The 16,277-nt window shown below is 46.5% G+C and overlaps 1 pseudogene; it reads left to right on the top strand.

Moving 5' to 3' along the window:
• Positions 1-15,315, top strand: part of LOC146209287 (glutathione S-transferase Mu 2-like) — a 32,665-nt pseudogene extending 17,350 nt beyond the window's left edge.
• Positions 15,316-16,277: the final 962 nt, after the last annotated feature.

Below are 16,277 nucleotides of genomic sequence, written 5' to 3'. Positions count from 1 at the left end.
ATTCAGGTCAATCTGAGAAAACGTGACCTCCCGCAACAGTGGCGAAGATTTCTTCAATCCTTGGTAATGGATAGCTGTTGATGTTTAAGCATGGGTTCAACGATGCTTTGTAATCTCCGCATATGCGTACGCTGCCATCTTTCGTTACCAATGGCACAGTTGGTGAGGCGAAATGACTGTTAGAAATTTGCTCAATGACGCCACGAACCACCAACGTTTCCAGTTCTTTCTCCACTGCTGCTTTCAGTGCGAACGGAATGCTCCTAGCATTACAAAACTTTGGCTGTACATCTGGCTGGATGAACAGTAGGGCTTTCTCACCTTTAATTTCTCCAAGTTCATTGACGAACAACTGAGTGTGCCGATCCAAGACTTCCTTCAGGGCGCGGCGATCTTGCGCATCCATGCGATTGACGCTATTCTACTCGAGCCGATGCTGATGCATCCAGTCCCTTCCTATAAAATCAGGTCCCTTCTGGCGAAGATTCTGCAGAGAGAGCTGGAGAGACTGACTCTGATGCTTAACATTCACTGTTACCACCCCCTCTGTACTCACGCACTCTCCTGTGTACGTACGCTGCACTATCGAAGCGGGCGTAACTTCATCTGCGGGAAATAGGAGCGAAAAAGCCGATACGGCATCACCGATACTGCTGCCCCCGTGTCTAGTTCCATTTTGGGCGGCACCCCTTGAACACACATTGTAAAGCATATCGGTAAAACATATTTTAAAGCAGCCACTGCTCCAGCATTGCCTGGAGCAGTGGCTGTACATCCTCCTCTGTCTCGAACACGCTTAAGTTTTGTTTTCTGCCGTCTTTTCGTTGCGCATCTTGTCCGGTCCTTTTTGTAGTGTGGGATTTAGACGTCGGCTGAGAGCGGCACACTTTTTGGATATTCCTTACACTGTGGCATCGGAAACACGTCGCTGTTCGGAAACGGCAGTTACGATTGCAATGACGCGAGCCGCATCGAGAGCATGGCGAGTCTTCTCGTGCGTGGCTGCCCTCAGTAGCAAAAGTTTGGAGGCCCTCTTGAGCTCTTCCAGTCGGTCGGCACTCAGCTACATTCTTCGAAGCCACCTCTACTGATAACGCAATCTCGACTGCCTTTTTGAATGTCAGTGACACATCCTCAACAAAAAGCCTCTTTTGTATGTCGGCCCGGGCCAAGCCACACACGAACCTGTCCCTCATAGTTTCTTCTAGGTTCGCTTCGAAGGCACATGTGTCTGCGGATTCCTTGAGGTCTGCCACGAACTTCGCAATGCTGCCAGTCTCTAATTGTGTTTTTCGGTGAAACTTTTCTCTTTCTGCGATAACTGACTGCCTGAGTGAAAGATGCTGTCGTAAAGCTATCTGAAGTTCGGACAAAGACTGACCAGCGGGCGTATTAGGTGCGATTAAACTCTTCAATAATTTATACGTCTTCGGATCAACAGTACTCAGAAAGGCGTCTACCTGGAATGGTATTCACATCCAGGAAATTATTAATCTTCTCTTCGTATGTTTCCCAATCTGACTGAGATTCATCAAATGGTTCCACTTGCCCGATTGCCGCCATCCAGGATGCGTCCGGGTCGCTCAGCGGTGGCTCCTTTACGCTGGCTTGAACTTCGATTTTAACGGCCCCTGTGGAGGCAGTCATTTGTCCGCTGGGGATCTCATCCTCGTCGCCAGGAAGAAGCTGTGTCTTGGAGGAAGCACGCCACGGCAGCCAAGCAGTAACCGAGAGAGAGGTTTATTGTAATCTGGCCGAGAGTCCCGCTGGACATCGACTGCCCGCGGCATACACAGTGCAGTGAACTTTTATCAAGATACAAAGCGGTGACAAGGGGGCGGATACAAGGAGGCGGCACCCCAACGCCGACACGTGTCCATGAGCTGGCTGTTTGATCATCAGCTGAACTCTAGAGAGATCCATTGTAAATTCTAAGATAAAGGACAGTTGGCGAATCCCGCGTTCAGTGGAGGTGCTGTGATTCCGTTGCAAGGCAAATGTCGAGAGCTTATGGTGTGTGACGTTGTGAAAGTCCCGACCCTCCAGGAAGTGGCGGAAATGCTTGATTGCGAGATACACCGCGAGGCGTTATCGACCGAAGGTGCTGTATTTTGCCTATGGTGGCTTTAGCGTTTTTGAGAAAAAATCGAGACTGCCAGTTAGAGACGTGCTGCTCAAGTACTGGGCCGACTGCAGTGCTAGATCCGTCAGTGACAAGACGCAGGGGAGCGTCAGAAACGGGATGTATTAGCAAAGTCACGTCTGTGAGCGCCTTCTTCGCAGCAGCGAATGCAGCTGCAGTGTCGTCAGTCCACTAAATGGCTGAATTATTTCTGGTAACCAAAAGGTCGGTTAGAGGCTTTTTTAGCACACTTGGGGAGAATGTGGGGGTTTCAGTTCAGAAGGCCCAATGATTCTCTTAGCTTCTTAAGTGATGTACGGGCTGAAAAATCTTGAACGGCCTTTACTTTGCTGTCGAGAGGCCGGAAACCTTGGTGGTTCTAGAATTTTTGTTTTAAAATTTATGTTTCTTAATATTACACTCTTTTCTGCAAGAAAACCTTGCTGTGAGCGCATGATGTCACCGTGATATCATGGTGGTGAATATGGGAACAAAAGCAGTACGCCCTAGATGAATATGTGGCTGCGTTGAATACAGTTGCTGACTTTGCTGTCATCGGGAATGCAGTCCGTTTGACTGGAGTCTAAGTTTGAAAATGAGTATTGGAAGCTCCAAATGCAAATGGTCCGTGTGTAGTCGATGGTGCTTCGTAATTAGTATGTAATTAGTGGGTCTTTAACGCGAAAAAAGTCGTCACTATTACACTACAATGGAAAAATCCCACACTCGTTAGCTGGAACAACCGTGGGAGCTCAACTGTATTTCGGGATTAAGTGAACAAGTACGAGGATGATTCCTAAAAAAAAATCTTCTTTGAGCAGGCAGAGTTTGTTTTCTCTATGCTGCTGTCTGGGTCAAACGCAAGGGTTAGATGCATGTTCACACACCCAAATATTATTATATATAATCAGGAAATCTGATTAAATAAAGATAACGAATTCCATCAGTATTAGGGCCGGACTCCTGAGGCAGGCCAAATGCTACTAAGACTACCAACTACTCGCAAGTGTAATCCAAACGGTCGACAAGATATGAAATTGTATGTTGACAGCTCAGCTAACCGGTGACGATTACAGGCAATTGCCAACGGACCGCTCGACAAACCAATGTGAAACACACGACGCCTGCGAGTGAAAGTGCCTGCAGTAAGCAGTTTATAGTCGCAATGAAGAAAGAAGAGCTTTTGCATCTTTAATATAAACCTTGAAAAATCAAGCAGGATATGCTGCTGAGAATTAAACAATTGTTAGCCTAAATTTTCGAGTCGAAGGGGGATAGGTGTTTTATGTTATATGTATTATAAAAGTAGGTGAGCTTGTGCTCGACCCGCGTGGTCTTCGCCTGTGCGCTCGCCTGGCTGGTCTCACTGGCGGAGGGAGCTGGGACAAATGATGGCCAAGCTAATTTGTACGGCTTCGTGGTTGGCGTCTTCAGGCATCGCAGGAGGTGGTAACGTGAGGCTGCTGAGTTCCAGGGTGAGATAATGGATGTTAACCGGCACCAACACCAAATGTAAGGGGGGGGGGGTTATTCCTAGAAGAACTGAACTGGAAGAACTGAATTAGGCGTAGCAGCGGTCACATATCAGCGACACCAGCCAGGCGCGCTCACAGGGGACGACCACGTGGCTCGAGCACAAGCTCGTCTTAAAGGCTGAATAGCAGAATGAAATGCCGTCCGTCCGTGCTTCCTCAAGAAGTGTAAAATTTATTCACAAGATTCCACGTGGTCCTCTTTACATAAAGCGACCAGTGAAGAACTATTGGTTAGTGGGAGATAGTGACCGATAATGATAGTGAGAGCAGTGATAGTTACAGTTAGTGATGATGATGGTTTTAGTGACAGTGATAGTTTCTTATGATGACAGTTGTTGATGATAATGATAGTGACATCAGCTCTCATGACCGAATGTGACGCCATCATGATGTTACATCTGGCCATGATCGGCGACTTCAGGCAATCCATGCATTACGAAGCTGACCCCGCCGGGCGTCCGATCTAGGCGTACGCGCTACACCTTTCATTTTCTCGGACGCCGCACTACATGGCATACAGAAGCAGACGTGGTAAAGCAGGATGGTGGTAAAAATATTTAAGTGAAAATCTTTAGGAGGTTGTAGCGGCGGTTGGAGTCTTCAGTCCGGAACTCCGCCTTCTTCTTCCCGCAGAATTTGCATTGCGAGTCAGATAACTCTGGATCTATTGCGTATAGTCTTCGTAGGTTGGTAACAGTGTTGGTCTGTAGCTTGCGGAGGTGTACCTCCTCCCCTTTGTCTAGTGTCTTTACCGGGGGAGGGTAGACCTGGAGAGATATCTTACGTGCTGAAGTATTTCAGTGTAAGTTGGCAATGGGTTAGGAGGTTCCACGAGATCCGTATTGGGTGCCCGGGGGAGAAATGTTCGGGCTGAGGCGTGTGCGCTCTCGTTCCCTGAGATGCCCTGGTGACCTGGTACCCATACTAAGTGTTTATGCGTGGGTTGGTAGCTACGAGTGTAACTATCTTCCAGGATTTTAGTTACTAGCGGTGCTATCCTGCGCCTGAGGTAATTACGATATGCTGTCTGTGAATCTGTACGTATGTATTCTGAGGTAGTGTGTGTTGCAGCTAGGGCAATCGCCACTTCTTCCACTGCCAGTGTGTCTTGGCTGGGCAATGTTAGTCCGTCCACTGTTTGATCTTGGTGCACTACTTTAACGGCAGTAATTCCCCGTTCAGGACCAGCGGCACCGACATAGAACACCCGCGCCCGTTGTAGTGCCTTTTTATGGCTTCCGCTCGAGCTTGTCGTCTTGGCTGGTGAAAATTGGGGGGTATTCCTCGGCAGTGGAGTTCTCTCAAATTGTCCTCTCCATGAGGCTGCAATGTCACTTTTAAGGTCTAACTGTTGGGGGCAATTGATGTTCAACTCGTTCAAGACTTGTCGGCCAGTAAGAATTGTGGAGAGTCGTGTCACCTGAGCTGAGAGGTGTACCTCTATCAGCTCATGTACCGTGTTGTGGATACCCAGTCGTAAAAGTCGGTCCGCCGATGTCGTAAGAGGGATGCCCAGGGCCTTCTTGTAAGCTGTTCTGATTAAGACGTCGCCAAACGTCGTGAGCCGGAGGTAGGGTGTGGCATAGAAAATGCGGCTCACGACGAAAGCCTGCGCCAGTCGGAGAGTATCTTCTCGCATCCCTGATTTCCGCGTCGTTGTCCTGGCGATCACTCTGGCGACTTCTCGCTCATTAGGCGGAGTTTCTGGATGGCGAGGAGGTTGTTGCCATTGTTATCGATGTACAGACCCAGTATCTTGACGGTCTGAACTTCCTTGATGGGTGAGTTGTCAACGTGGATGTCGACCGTGGCCTTATATTTGCGCTGGCGGAAGACTAGGAGTTCACATTTTTCGGGAGAGCAGGTTAGTCCACACGCTCGTGCATAATTCTGAACTGTTGTTGCCGCTGTTTCTAGTTTTTCTTCAATCATTCCCATAGTTTCCGTGGCTGTCCAGATGGTTACATTGTCAGCGTACAGGTCGTGTCGTATGCCCTGTATCTGATTTAGGAAGGTTGGGAGATTTCGGAGTGCAATGTTGAAGTGGGGATAATACTGCCCCTTGCTGAGTGCCTCTCGTGCCAATCTTCGTTTGCGTTTTGTGCCGATGCTTGTGTAGTGCTCTGGAGGTTCTGGAGGATTGTTGAGTGCTTGGCGTTTTCAAACGCTCCTTTGAGGTTGAGCATTAGAAGTGCTTGTTAACTGTTTCTACGTGCTGGATCAATGACTTCGCGTTTGAGTTGCAGAAGTATATCATGGGTGGACAGATGTGCTCTGAAAACAAACATCGTGTGTGACAATAGCTGGGTGTTATCTAGATAGTTGGAGAGACGTGCATGGACTGCCTTTTCCCCTAGTTTGCCTGCGCACAACGTGAGGGATATAGGGCATAGGTTTTCATGCTGAATTTCTTGCCGGGTTTGGGGATAAAGTGTACATTGGTTGTTTTCCATGCCTGCGGAATGGTGTTGGTGCGCCAGCTTTCGTTTACATAATCCGTAAGTTGCTGCAGTGCCTCCGTGCCGAGGTTGGTTAGGCGTCCGACTGTAATTTTGTCTTGTCCCGGGGCTGTACCTCAGCGCATATCTGCTAGTGCTGCAATGATTTCTTCTAAAGTGAAGTCTTTACCTAAGTCTTCGTTCGGTTCCCCCCGGTATTCTGGATTTGAGGATTCTGCGTCTCTAGAAGTGTAGATATAGCGACGCTTGAGCTCATCCACGAGTTCGTTATCCATGCCTTAAAAGCTGTGTAAGGCTCGATGAAAATTTCTATGTTGTTCACTCTTCAATTTCAATGGATCAATTAGGCATTGGAGTGTCTAGAACCTTGAGGGATTCGCACCTTTTTATACAATTGGTACGAGCGAGGTTCCATACGTACTGGTCTTCTTGACTAGTTAGCTTCGCAATTAGAATTCTGAGTTTGCGATTGTACCTTTGATTCTTGCACCGTCTTATGAGGCTCGTCTAGCTTCCCAAAGGTGTAGGAGATGGTTGTCAACAACTGGGTGGTCCATCATGGTGGCAAGGGTTTTTGTGAGGTTTTCTTTAAGGTCGAGAACGGATGCCACCCACTCTTCGTAACTATGTATTTGCTTCGATGTAACCAGTTTGGTGTCTTTTCTGAATTTCTCCCAGTCTGTCACTTTGGCTTGCCCACGTGGTTTGCTGTGCTTATTGCTTTCAAAGATGGTCTGCAGCGCATAGAAATCGCTGCCTAAGGTCTCTCCCGTATTAAGCCACTCATAGTTGCGGGCGTTTCGGACAAGCCTGAGGCAGGGGGAGGTATACTGCGTTATGCTGGTACCGGCAAAGCAGGAATCATGGGCTTTTGAAATTCGGTTACAAGAAAGAAAAGGCGCTGCATCTGTCCCACTTCTCTGCGGACACTTGAACCGCACCATACGGGAATGGAGGAGGGTGCCGAAAACTCAAAACTAACGCGCTATAAAGGCTATAGCCTCATCGTACTTTATGGTACAAATGCCCCCTAGAATGTTTGAGGCTTCCTGTTGCGGGTTTTCTATTTTTTAGTTAGCAATACTGGCTGGAAGGACTAGAGGTGAGATTTACACCACGACGACTGACCAGAGGTGAATACTAGAACTGCATGGAACAGTACCTAGTGGGAATGATCTATGATTACAATTATATTTTGTATTTCTGCTAATCATAGCGCCACCAAAGGCCCTTTTCCAATAAGTGGGCTAGGGTGTTCTTGGCCCTTTCCCGAAGTCGTTCACTGGGAAATGCTGAATTGAAGTCGCGGTGGATTACTTAACACGGTACGCTCAGACCACGTCCCTTTAAAGCGGAATTCTGCTGTTGAAGTGCAGAAAATAATAATCATCGATAGCGTTCCTGCAGATATCATCAATGACTGTTTAACTACGTTCTTGACCAATTCAATCAGACTGAGCTTAATCTTGCACAAACCAGCCATAGAGCTTTTGCCGATGTCATTAATGACCGTTTAGCTACGTTCTCGGCCGATTCGCTCAGACTGTGCCTAAACTTGCTCACACCAGCCATACACATAGGACGAAGTACCACCACCATTTAAATGGCTGATGGAACTCTTCAACATTGTATTGGCTGACGTGCTTTTCGTTCATGTTGGTGTTGAACGCAAATCACGGAATCAAGCTATTTTATACTCAGAATTTGCTTGTAATACTTCTCCGCGGAAGAAGACGCGACGCACTCCCTTCAAACTAGTTTCGATCGTATCCTGAGAGTGAGAGTGAACTAGACCTCGACGTCTCGCATTTGTGCTAAGTGCAGAAGAAGCGCGGCAAATAACCCGTCAACAAATCATGGGACAGTGATACGTTACTACACGACAGTCGACTATCTGTGGGTCTGCAGGCGCCGCTACTCCTGTCAATATCTCAGTTCACCGCCTGAACGAAGTGATGTACGAAGTCGCAACAGCCACACTAGTCCGCTCTACGGACAGCTCCAAGCGTATCAACGTTGTGTGCGCTGTGCGGATGAAAGCACGCCACGAGCGACCTATTGATTGACTTTGAGACTAGCTGGAGTTAATTACCCGGGTCTCGTGTTTTCAGTCCGGTACGCTCTTTCTCACCGGCCTTCATTACGCAGGATGCTACAGAGAAGAAAGCAGGGACACGTGTTAGAAGTAGTAGTAGAAACGACATGTGTTAGAAAAGGATGCAGAATGGAAAGGCCGTCTTTTCTACGCTGGTTCACTCCGCTGCTAGCAGTGAATCGGTCTTTGAGAAATTCGCCACTTAGTTGATATTTCTCAGTTGCTTATAGTAATGGCATTTAATTTCTGGTTTTTCCCAATTATGATTTTGTTCAGTTCCTTTTTATCTATTATTTCTCCCTGGTTTGTCCGTTACGGCGCCAGTTTTAAAATTACGACACTTGTTGACTTACTACATCGAATTGACTTGCGCGATTGCTAAACTTTGCTTTAAATTACGCATACCTAATATCTACCAACCCAAAACTTCTCGACCGTTTTGAGGCTTTCTTTATGCTTGAGTGGTTTGGCCCAGAAGAAGACTTTTCTCATGAACGGGCTGGTCCTGCTCGTTCACTTAGGGATCGACATTTGTTAACGCATCTGAAGAAATAAGCCGGAAAGTTCATATGTTGTTTGCCTCAGGGAAGAAAAAGATGCGGCCCTGTCTTCGAGTTTTAGACACCGGGTTTCGAAGTAGCGATTATCCCCAGTCTCACAGAGGGCATCGTTCTTGAAAATGTGCATCATGCACTAAGACAACGGACTAGCCAGTGACGCTATTTCGCATGATAATTCTCTTCAGCGTGTGTTGCTGATACGTACAGTGAGAAAATTGTTTGATCCGTCGGGGACGCAGTATGTTTTGGCTTGCTGTCGTATCACATAGGACAACATCGCGGATGTTGATTGGAGAGTATTTCCATTCTATAACGCTGCTATGACTAGCATGTGTGCATACAAAGGATGTTAGACCGGATCTGGAATATGTTCGTGTTGCCGCACGTCCAGATACGGCTTCGGCGACGGCCCAGATCATTACCGTGACGAATGGCTGGCGGTGAAGAACACGCTGGGCCTGGACTTTCCCAATCTGCGTACCTGATCGACGGCGACGTGCGCATGACGCAGAGCAAGGCCATTCTGCGTTACCTGGGCCGCAAACACGGACTGGCGCCCAAAAACGAGGACACGCAGCGGCGAGTCGACGTGTTAGAGCAGCAGGTTGCTTTTTCTTCGTGCCTATATATTTTCACTGCGAAAGTCTTATGTACGATTTTGTGCTAAGTTAAAGGCGTTGTAATACGTCATAAACAGACTGCCGCTATTCTCTTAGGCCCAAAGATAACATTGTACGTGTCGTACATAGCCGAGCGGACATGTATTGAGAGGTGAGTGAGCCATCTCGAGAATGGTCGACACATGGTTCATCTTTTCCAGGAAACAAAGAGATGCAGTAAAGCTATCGCTAATTATAAGCGGAGTGGGAGGCAGAGCTGGCCCACACAGGTCTCTCAAAGCAGCGCAGCCTGCTCACCAGGGCCCGGGAGGCAGCCCAAGCCAATGATATCCTGGACTGAGGAAACCACCCACGCTATTCCGTTAAACAATTAAAGTTTACTCTCTCTCTCATTAGTGGGGGTCTTCCGCAATTCATATTCAGCTTCCTTTGACTGTGCACCTGTCTCCTACACCTTGTTTCACCCTTAATCCTACGTCCTGGTGAACACCCCCCTCTGGTAAAACATTTCACTGCTATCTGGCGGCTGCGAGCTGCGCTCGAAAAACGCTCATCAGGAAACAGTGTTTAGAACGATTACTATATTTATTTTGGGGCTTTTAGACAGAGAGGCTCAGCCCGGATTACTCAGTGCGCGATATATAACTTCCCAGCGGCCATGAATTACATACGCTAGTGCCCAACTTCCCTTCAGTTAGGTTCGTAGCGGGAGGGGGTGCGCTAAAAATTGACTTGATGGGGGAGGCCATATCGTGGAGCGGTCCAAACAACCTGCACTGTAAAGGGAGTATCGGTAGGTGGCATCAAGCAGCGCGAGTTGCGCGCTCGCGTGCATCCGCGCTCGGGAGAACGCTGTCCTTGCGGATTTTCTACTGCACCGTACCGTTCCTGCTGCGGCGCGGCCGGCTTGCGACAGCAACAGTGTGACGGAATGAAAGGCCAAAGGCATAGCGCTTTCAAAGGCGCACGCATTGGCGAACAAGCCTACCCGAGCGCGGCAAGAAATCGCGCAGAGAACAGATATGGTTTCCTTTTATTTTTATTAACTGTTTGCAAGTGAAATAGATAATGACAGAATACGACTGAGTATCATACACACACAAATAATTTACGCGGTCAAACGTTTACAATAGTATTCTTCGCTAGCATTGCAATCTTGCTTGCCTGCTTTATCTATGCAAAAGAATCCAGATTGCCGGCAAATGATTCAGCTTTGGTCTGTCATCGTTTGCACAGTTGATAATAAATTAAATAATTGATACACATGTTCATTCCATGCATTAAATACTACCAAAGCAATGCACAAAAATGGAGCTCACACATGTGTCCTGGTTACCTGGTGGTTGGTATTTGATGCAAGTAATCACATGTTGCCGTGCTTTACATAACCAAAATACATGATTAAAAATTTACACTACCCTTCCTGGAAGAACCGTCGTCTTCGAAACGCATCTACGCCTTTCCGCAGCACAGGAAGGTAACAAGTTCTAACGATACCATCCACAGCGGGTGTCGCAGATTGTAATACTCCAGCACAATTAGCAGAGAGACGGTTCCATGGAACTGGAGCTGCACGCAGACAAACGTCTTTCGTCTCACGAAGGGACGGGGAGCCGGCAGGAATGAGATGCAAGCGTACAAAAGCCGGAAAGAACAATCGCGACTGTGGCCGATAAGCCGACACGCAAAGAATTCACGGCGCAAGGCTAGACAGGCGACCGACGCAAACGTCCGTTCAAAATTCAAAACAAGTGGAGTCGGAACGGCTGCAGTGGTCTGTCTTTTTGCTCTTTCGCTTTCGCCCCCGTGTGTGAGGATGGGCGGCGCATAAGACGGGACGGAAGTGCCGCTGACGATTTGTCACCGCTGACGGTTGAAAATCAGCATCTCGCAGCAGCAACTTAGTGGCTTGTGGTATGGACGCCCCTCTTGATTTGGGCAAGTGATGGGTTCGAATCTAACCTCCGGATGTCGACACCGGTTAAAACGGTTGCAGACGCGCTTCAGACCCGCTCGGTTATTGTAAAATATAAAATACGTCTCACAACAAAGCTTTGCCAGACTAAGCTGTTTTATGTGCTAGAAAAAAGGCCGCCAGTTCTAGGCAGTCAGTAGACTCTCTGAAACAACGTTCTTTAAGACACCTTCTAGAAGCGACTTCGTCACTTTCACACATTCTTCGATTCCAGTTTTATGGAGCGCTTATGTGTCACATATCTTCGATTGGAGTTTCTTGGAGCGCTTGTTTTTATCAAGCTGTATAACGAGAACATGACGCAAGTGTCGCTACCTCATATTTTCATGCTTGACAACTATGGCTGTGTGAAACTGTTTTTCCGGACATCTTGGGTCTTGCTTTTGTTGGAAAGTAGCAGCGACTACTTAAGTGCGTTTCATTATAATTTCTCTGGAAATTTCAGTTCTTTTAACAATTTCAAAAATCATAAGCTAGCTCATTTAAATGCAGATTTCCTCCAGAAACGCAGTGAACGCGGCAGTACGAGTGAACCCTCCAGTCATAATCTGGGCTGTCTTAAAGGGGCCCGCGCCCCTCCTACGTATATAGGCATCTAGTTTCGTCCTTTCGACCATGGGAAGGCGGGGTCAAATGAACGGCTCTTTCCTCCCCGCCCCTCAGCACCTTAAAGAAACCTAAACTATACTTTACAGTGCATTGTGAAGTGACAGTTTGAAGCAAACATTGCGTGGAAATATTGATGATTTTTTTCGTCTTCTCAATAAAAGTGGCAAAGAAAAATCTCCTTTTTTATTCGAGGTAAAGAAACCCAATTATTTTTTTTTCAGTTGTTTTGTATGGCACGTGCATATTCAAAGCACTGACCGTCTGCTTATTGCTGAAGTTCAAACTTCGTCAGGGTAATTTCAGTGCACATCATATCTTGCGAAGAGAAGGCCATTGCCAGTTAGCCCACATTTGTTTCTCTATCTCAGGGTTCACTATTCAGGAAATAGCTCGAAATTTGTTTAATTGGGATCGAATTCAGGACCATTCAAAGCATTGCTCTCGAAATATGCGATCAGTTCTAATAACAATTATGAAGGCGAAAGTTATCAATGGCTTGATAAGTGATTCCACAAGATCTAATTTCAAGTACACTCGAAAGCGGTCGTCGACACCCTCGTCGTCAGTGAGCGCTAAAATGTGAAAACAAATTAATGCAATCAAACGCAAATAATAGCATATAAATGTATTGAAAGGCATGATAGAACATTTCTGGTTCGATCTAGTTGACGTAAAACGCCCACCCCTTAACTTTCTTCACTTATGGATCAGGCGGTTGGGCTCATCGACTTCTGTTGGGAAGGTACGTAAGCTGGCTTTTTTTTATCGATATTTATTTCCTCAGGGCATCAGTAGGGTATGAGATGAAGGATGAATAAATGATTAATTTCACTTTTGTAGTGCACGAAGTAAGTAAAATGAACATGTCCGATCTTTAAATATACTACTTAGGCACTTGGTGTCATTCGTCGAATGCTTTGCAGGCCGTGGACGTTTTCACGTCTGCGGCGCTGCTCTGCTATGACGCGGGCTACGGGGACGACAAGAGACGCCAGTTCCTGGTGAACGTTACCGAGAAGCTCCGCCAGTTCGAAGCTTACCTGGTCAAGCACGGTCCGTTCGGAGCAGGGAAGGACGTCACATATGTTGACTTCCTGTTGTACGAGACGCTACAGGTGAGAGCCACGTCTGCGAGGCGCGCTGACGTCCGCGTTCTTACCTCCGAGACATTCACCACTGAGGAAGGGCAGTAAGATTTGTAAACTTGAGAAGGTAACCTCACCACACGATTTCTGCTCTCGTTCAGGATAGTTTTTATTTTCGTCCATGGTTTCTAGTTTGAGCGGTACAGGCACAGCCACCAGGAGCATGGGCGGCTAAAGTTTACATCACTTAAACAAATTGACGTGAATTCGAAGTTACTGAGAGGCTGGCTCAAGCTGTAAAATAAAAATACGTCTTTATTATCCTGCAGTCTGAACCACAACTATCTATAGAAGATACCAACACTGCACGAAGGTTGACTACGAGCAATAGGCAAAAACAAAATGGTCATATTACGATGACTTTCATGATGCCTTTCCATTTTTGGGCAACAAGTGAGCCGTAAACGGAGTGTTCGTTTTCGGTAACTGCATCACAATGCTTAGCATCGATGTCTTTCTTCACAATAACAATATGGTATCAGTCTGATGAGGCGATAGCGAGATGGTAGCCTTGCAGGTAAATGTGCTGGGAATTGAACTCTAACGTGAGGGCTAAAAAGAGCAGAAAGGGAAAGAAAAACTATAAACTAAGCGAAAGCTAGCGCTGGCGCGTCCCTAATGCAGTGGTGGTCCACCATGCCAAGGCCCAAGTGCCATTTCATGCAGCACAGTTTGCAGTTGTGCATGTGACACTTGAGTACGCTCATGCTGCACGGCCCCTTTTACAGAAAGTGAAGTGGATGGCCAAAATATCAGTGCACTATATCCTGTCAGGTTGTTCCTTTAGTACATTCCTCCTTTTGTGGAAGTACAGAGGGCTGAAAGAAATCTGAACAAGTAGTTTTTTTTTTTTTTAATGGGAAAGCCTTGTATGGCTCATGAATCGCCGGCGTGTCATTTCGTTCACCTGAGCGTACGCGGCAGCTGTCAATCCTCTCCAGAAGGATTAGGATAGTTTTAATGCTGATAGTTAATCAGTGATGTAGTAGTAGATTATAACAGTAGTTAATAATAAAGAGTTAATTTGTCAATGATAATTAGTTAACTGAATAAGTCTATTTAGATATTTAGCGAATGGTAATTAGGCAATTAGTCAACGATGATTGCTTTATTGGTAAGCTTTCAGACACCTTAAGCGTACGCACTGAGCGTGCGCAGTGTCCTCGTCCGCAAGCCTCAACCAAACCTAGTAGCTACCACGCCGCCCTATATGGATGCATACGAGACCCTTTTAAGGCGTTCTAAAGCTAAGGCTGAGAGCTTATTGAAGCGTATAGTCACAAGAGACGAATCACATTCTAGCAGCCCTCACTACAGGAATAGCGATAGGCATACTGGTTAGGGAAGCCAACCGCATGCAGTCAAGTCAAAACGTCCCGCCCTGAGTAACCATTGGGAGCGGTTAATTGCATAAATCATGAACGGTCACGCAGCTAAAAAGAGGTTCCGATATCTCTGCCAGGAGCAACCACTGCAATGGCGGTAAGGTATTTGTTTATGCTTTTGCGTCATAACCGAAATTCATTTCTGCAGCAGGCAGAGCCAGCGAAAGCGTATAGGACTGCAATTTTTATGCAGATTAATGTGAGCTGTCGCCATTGAAAACCACTGTCCATCATATTGGTATATTAAGTCTCTGCTTGCGGAAATAGGAGAAGATTTAGGCGGCCGCCGGAAAGCACATTTGTCATATCACGGCATGGCGCAGGCGGTCAAGACTCTCGGCCCGAGCACCTTTAGCAGGAGTTACCAGGCTCTCGATGAATACTGCCAGCGTGTCGCCTCCCTGCCGGGACTGAAAGACTACTTGGTCTCGGACCGTTTCAAGCCTTGGCCTTTCACCCCTCCTTACTGCTACGCGCTGGGGCCACAGCATGACTCTCCGCCGGAAGACTGCTGAACGACGAGCACCCTTGGTGGTAGAAGACAACCCCGCATTGTTTACTGCAATATTCCTCATAACTGAGACCCGGACATTTGTGCACTCAAAGATCCAAAATGAGCATGCATTCGTTATCTTATAGGCAAAATTAGGCTATTATAGGGATACTTTTTTTCCTTTAGCAGCTGAGATTGCGCTTTAAACCAATCATGTCCAAACACATCGGCCTGTGTGTGTGACAGGTTCGATGAGTTGGACAATTCACATCTACTAACTCACGCTTCAATAAATGACGTCGTTATGTTCAAAATAATCAAGCGTCTTCAAGCTCCATGCTTTACTTTGTTCGAGTTGGTATCACTTCATTACAAAAGACAAGCATAACAGCTTGTCACCTATGACATATCTGTGGTACTGCAAGTAAGTTCGCCGCCTTCTCTTCAAGACTGTCCCCGACTGGCTGAAGCGGTGGAAGCAGAAGTTGTGCTCTGCTGGGACGAATCTCCGTGAAAGACCGACGGGCAGGATGGTGAAGCGCACGTCGTCGTACCGAAACGTGTTCAATTCGCTGTTTCTTTTTCTCTGCAGTAGCCGGCAAAGAGCGCGCCTGACAACGGGCTTTTCTTGTCACCACAGGTTGGATATCAAGTTTATCTGCTAACACTGTTTTTTCTTATTGTCGTCGTCAGTCGATCTCGTCAGTGATGATTTGACTGATGTACTATGGGTACTCTCCCGAAAGGTTTCAAATAGCAACGCAGAAAAGAATAGGAAGAATTCAAATGTAAGTAACAAATAAATTATTAGTAGTTCAATTTGCTTAAACCGAAGTTAGGACGATATCTTCTTGTGATTATTTCAGTTTCAATTTCTTTGTATTTAATACATTAATGAGGGGTAACCGGAACTAAAACCGTTTTTTTCCAGCTTGAGGCTGAGAGCCTGATTAATGACAAGACGAGGCATTCCATACAATATACAAAATAAAGGCAAATGTGCACAATAAAAAAACTGATATAACACAGGTGTGTAGGTAAAAGATTGATTGCAACTAGGACACGCATATAGATATATAGTAAAACTTAGGTATGATATAATGGAAAGTATGTGCAAATAAAATAACACAAGTCCCATATAAGGTAAAATATCAATGTTTTAAAACATGCAGAAACCAAATGCATCACTTATAATCACAATGATCATAACACTGAATGGCAGAACAGAAATGTCAACCCTAAAGTCTGAAAGGGCATCATTAATATACAGCAATTTGTT

Source organism: Amblyomma maculatum, chromosome 1 (genome assembly GCF_055883805.1).
Source record: "Amblyomma maculatum isolate TAMU_Amacu chromosome 1, ASM5588380v1, whole genome shotgun sequence".
Taxonomy (NCBI): domain Eukaryota; kingdom Metazoa; phylum Arthropoda; class Arachnida; order Ixodida; family Ixodidae; genus Amblyomma; species Amblyomma maculatum.
The sequence above is the reverse complement of the archived record's forward strand: the minus strand, read 5'-3'. Positions and strand labels throughout refer to the sequence as shown.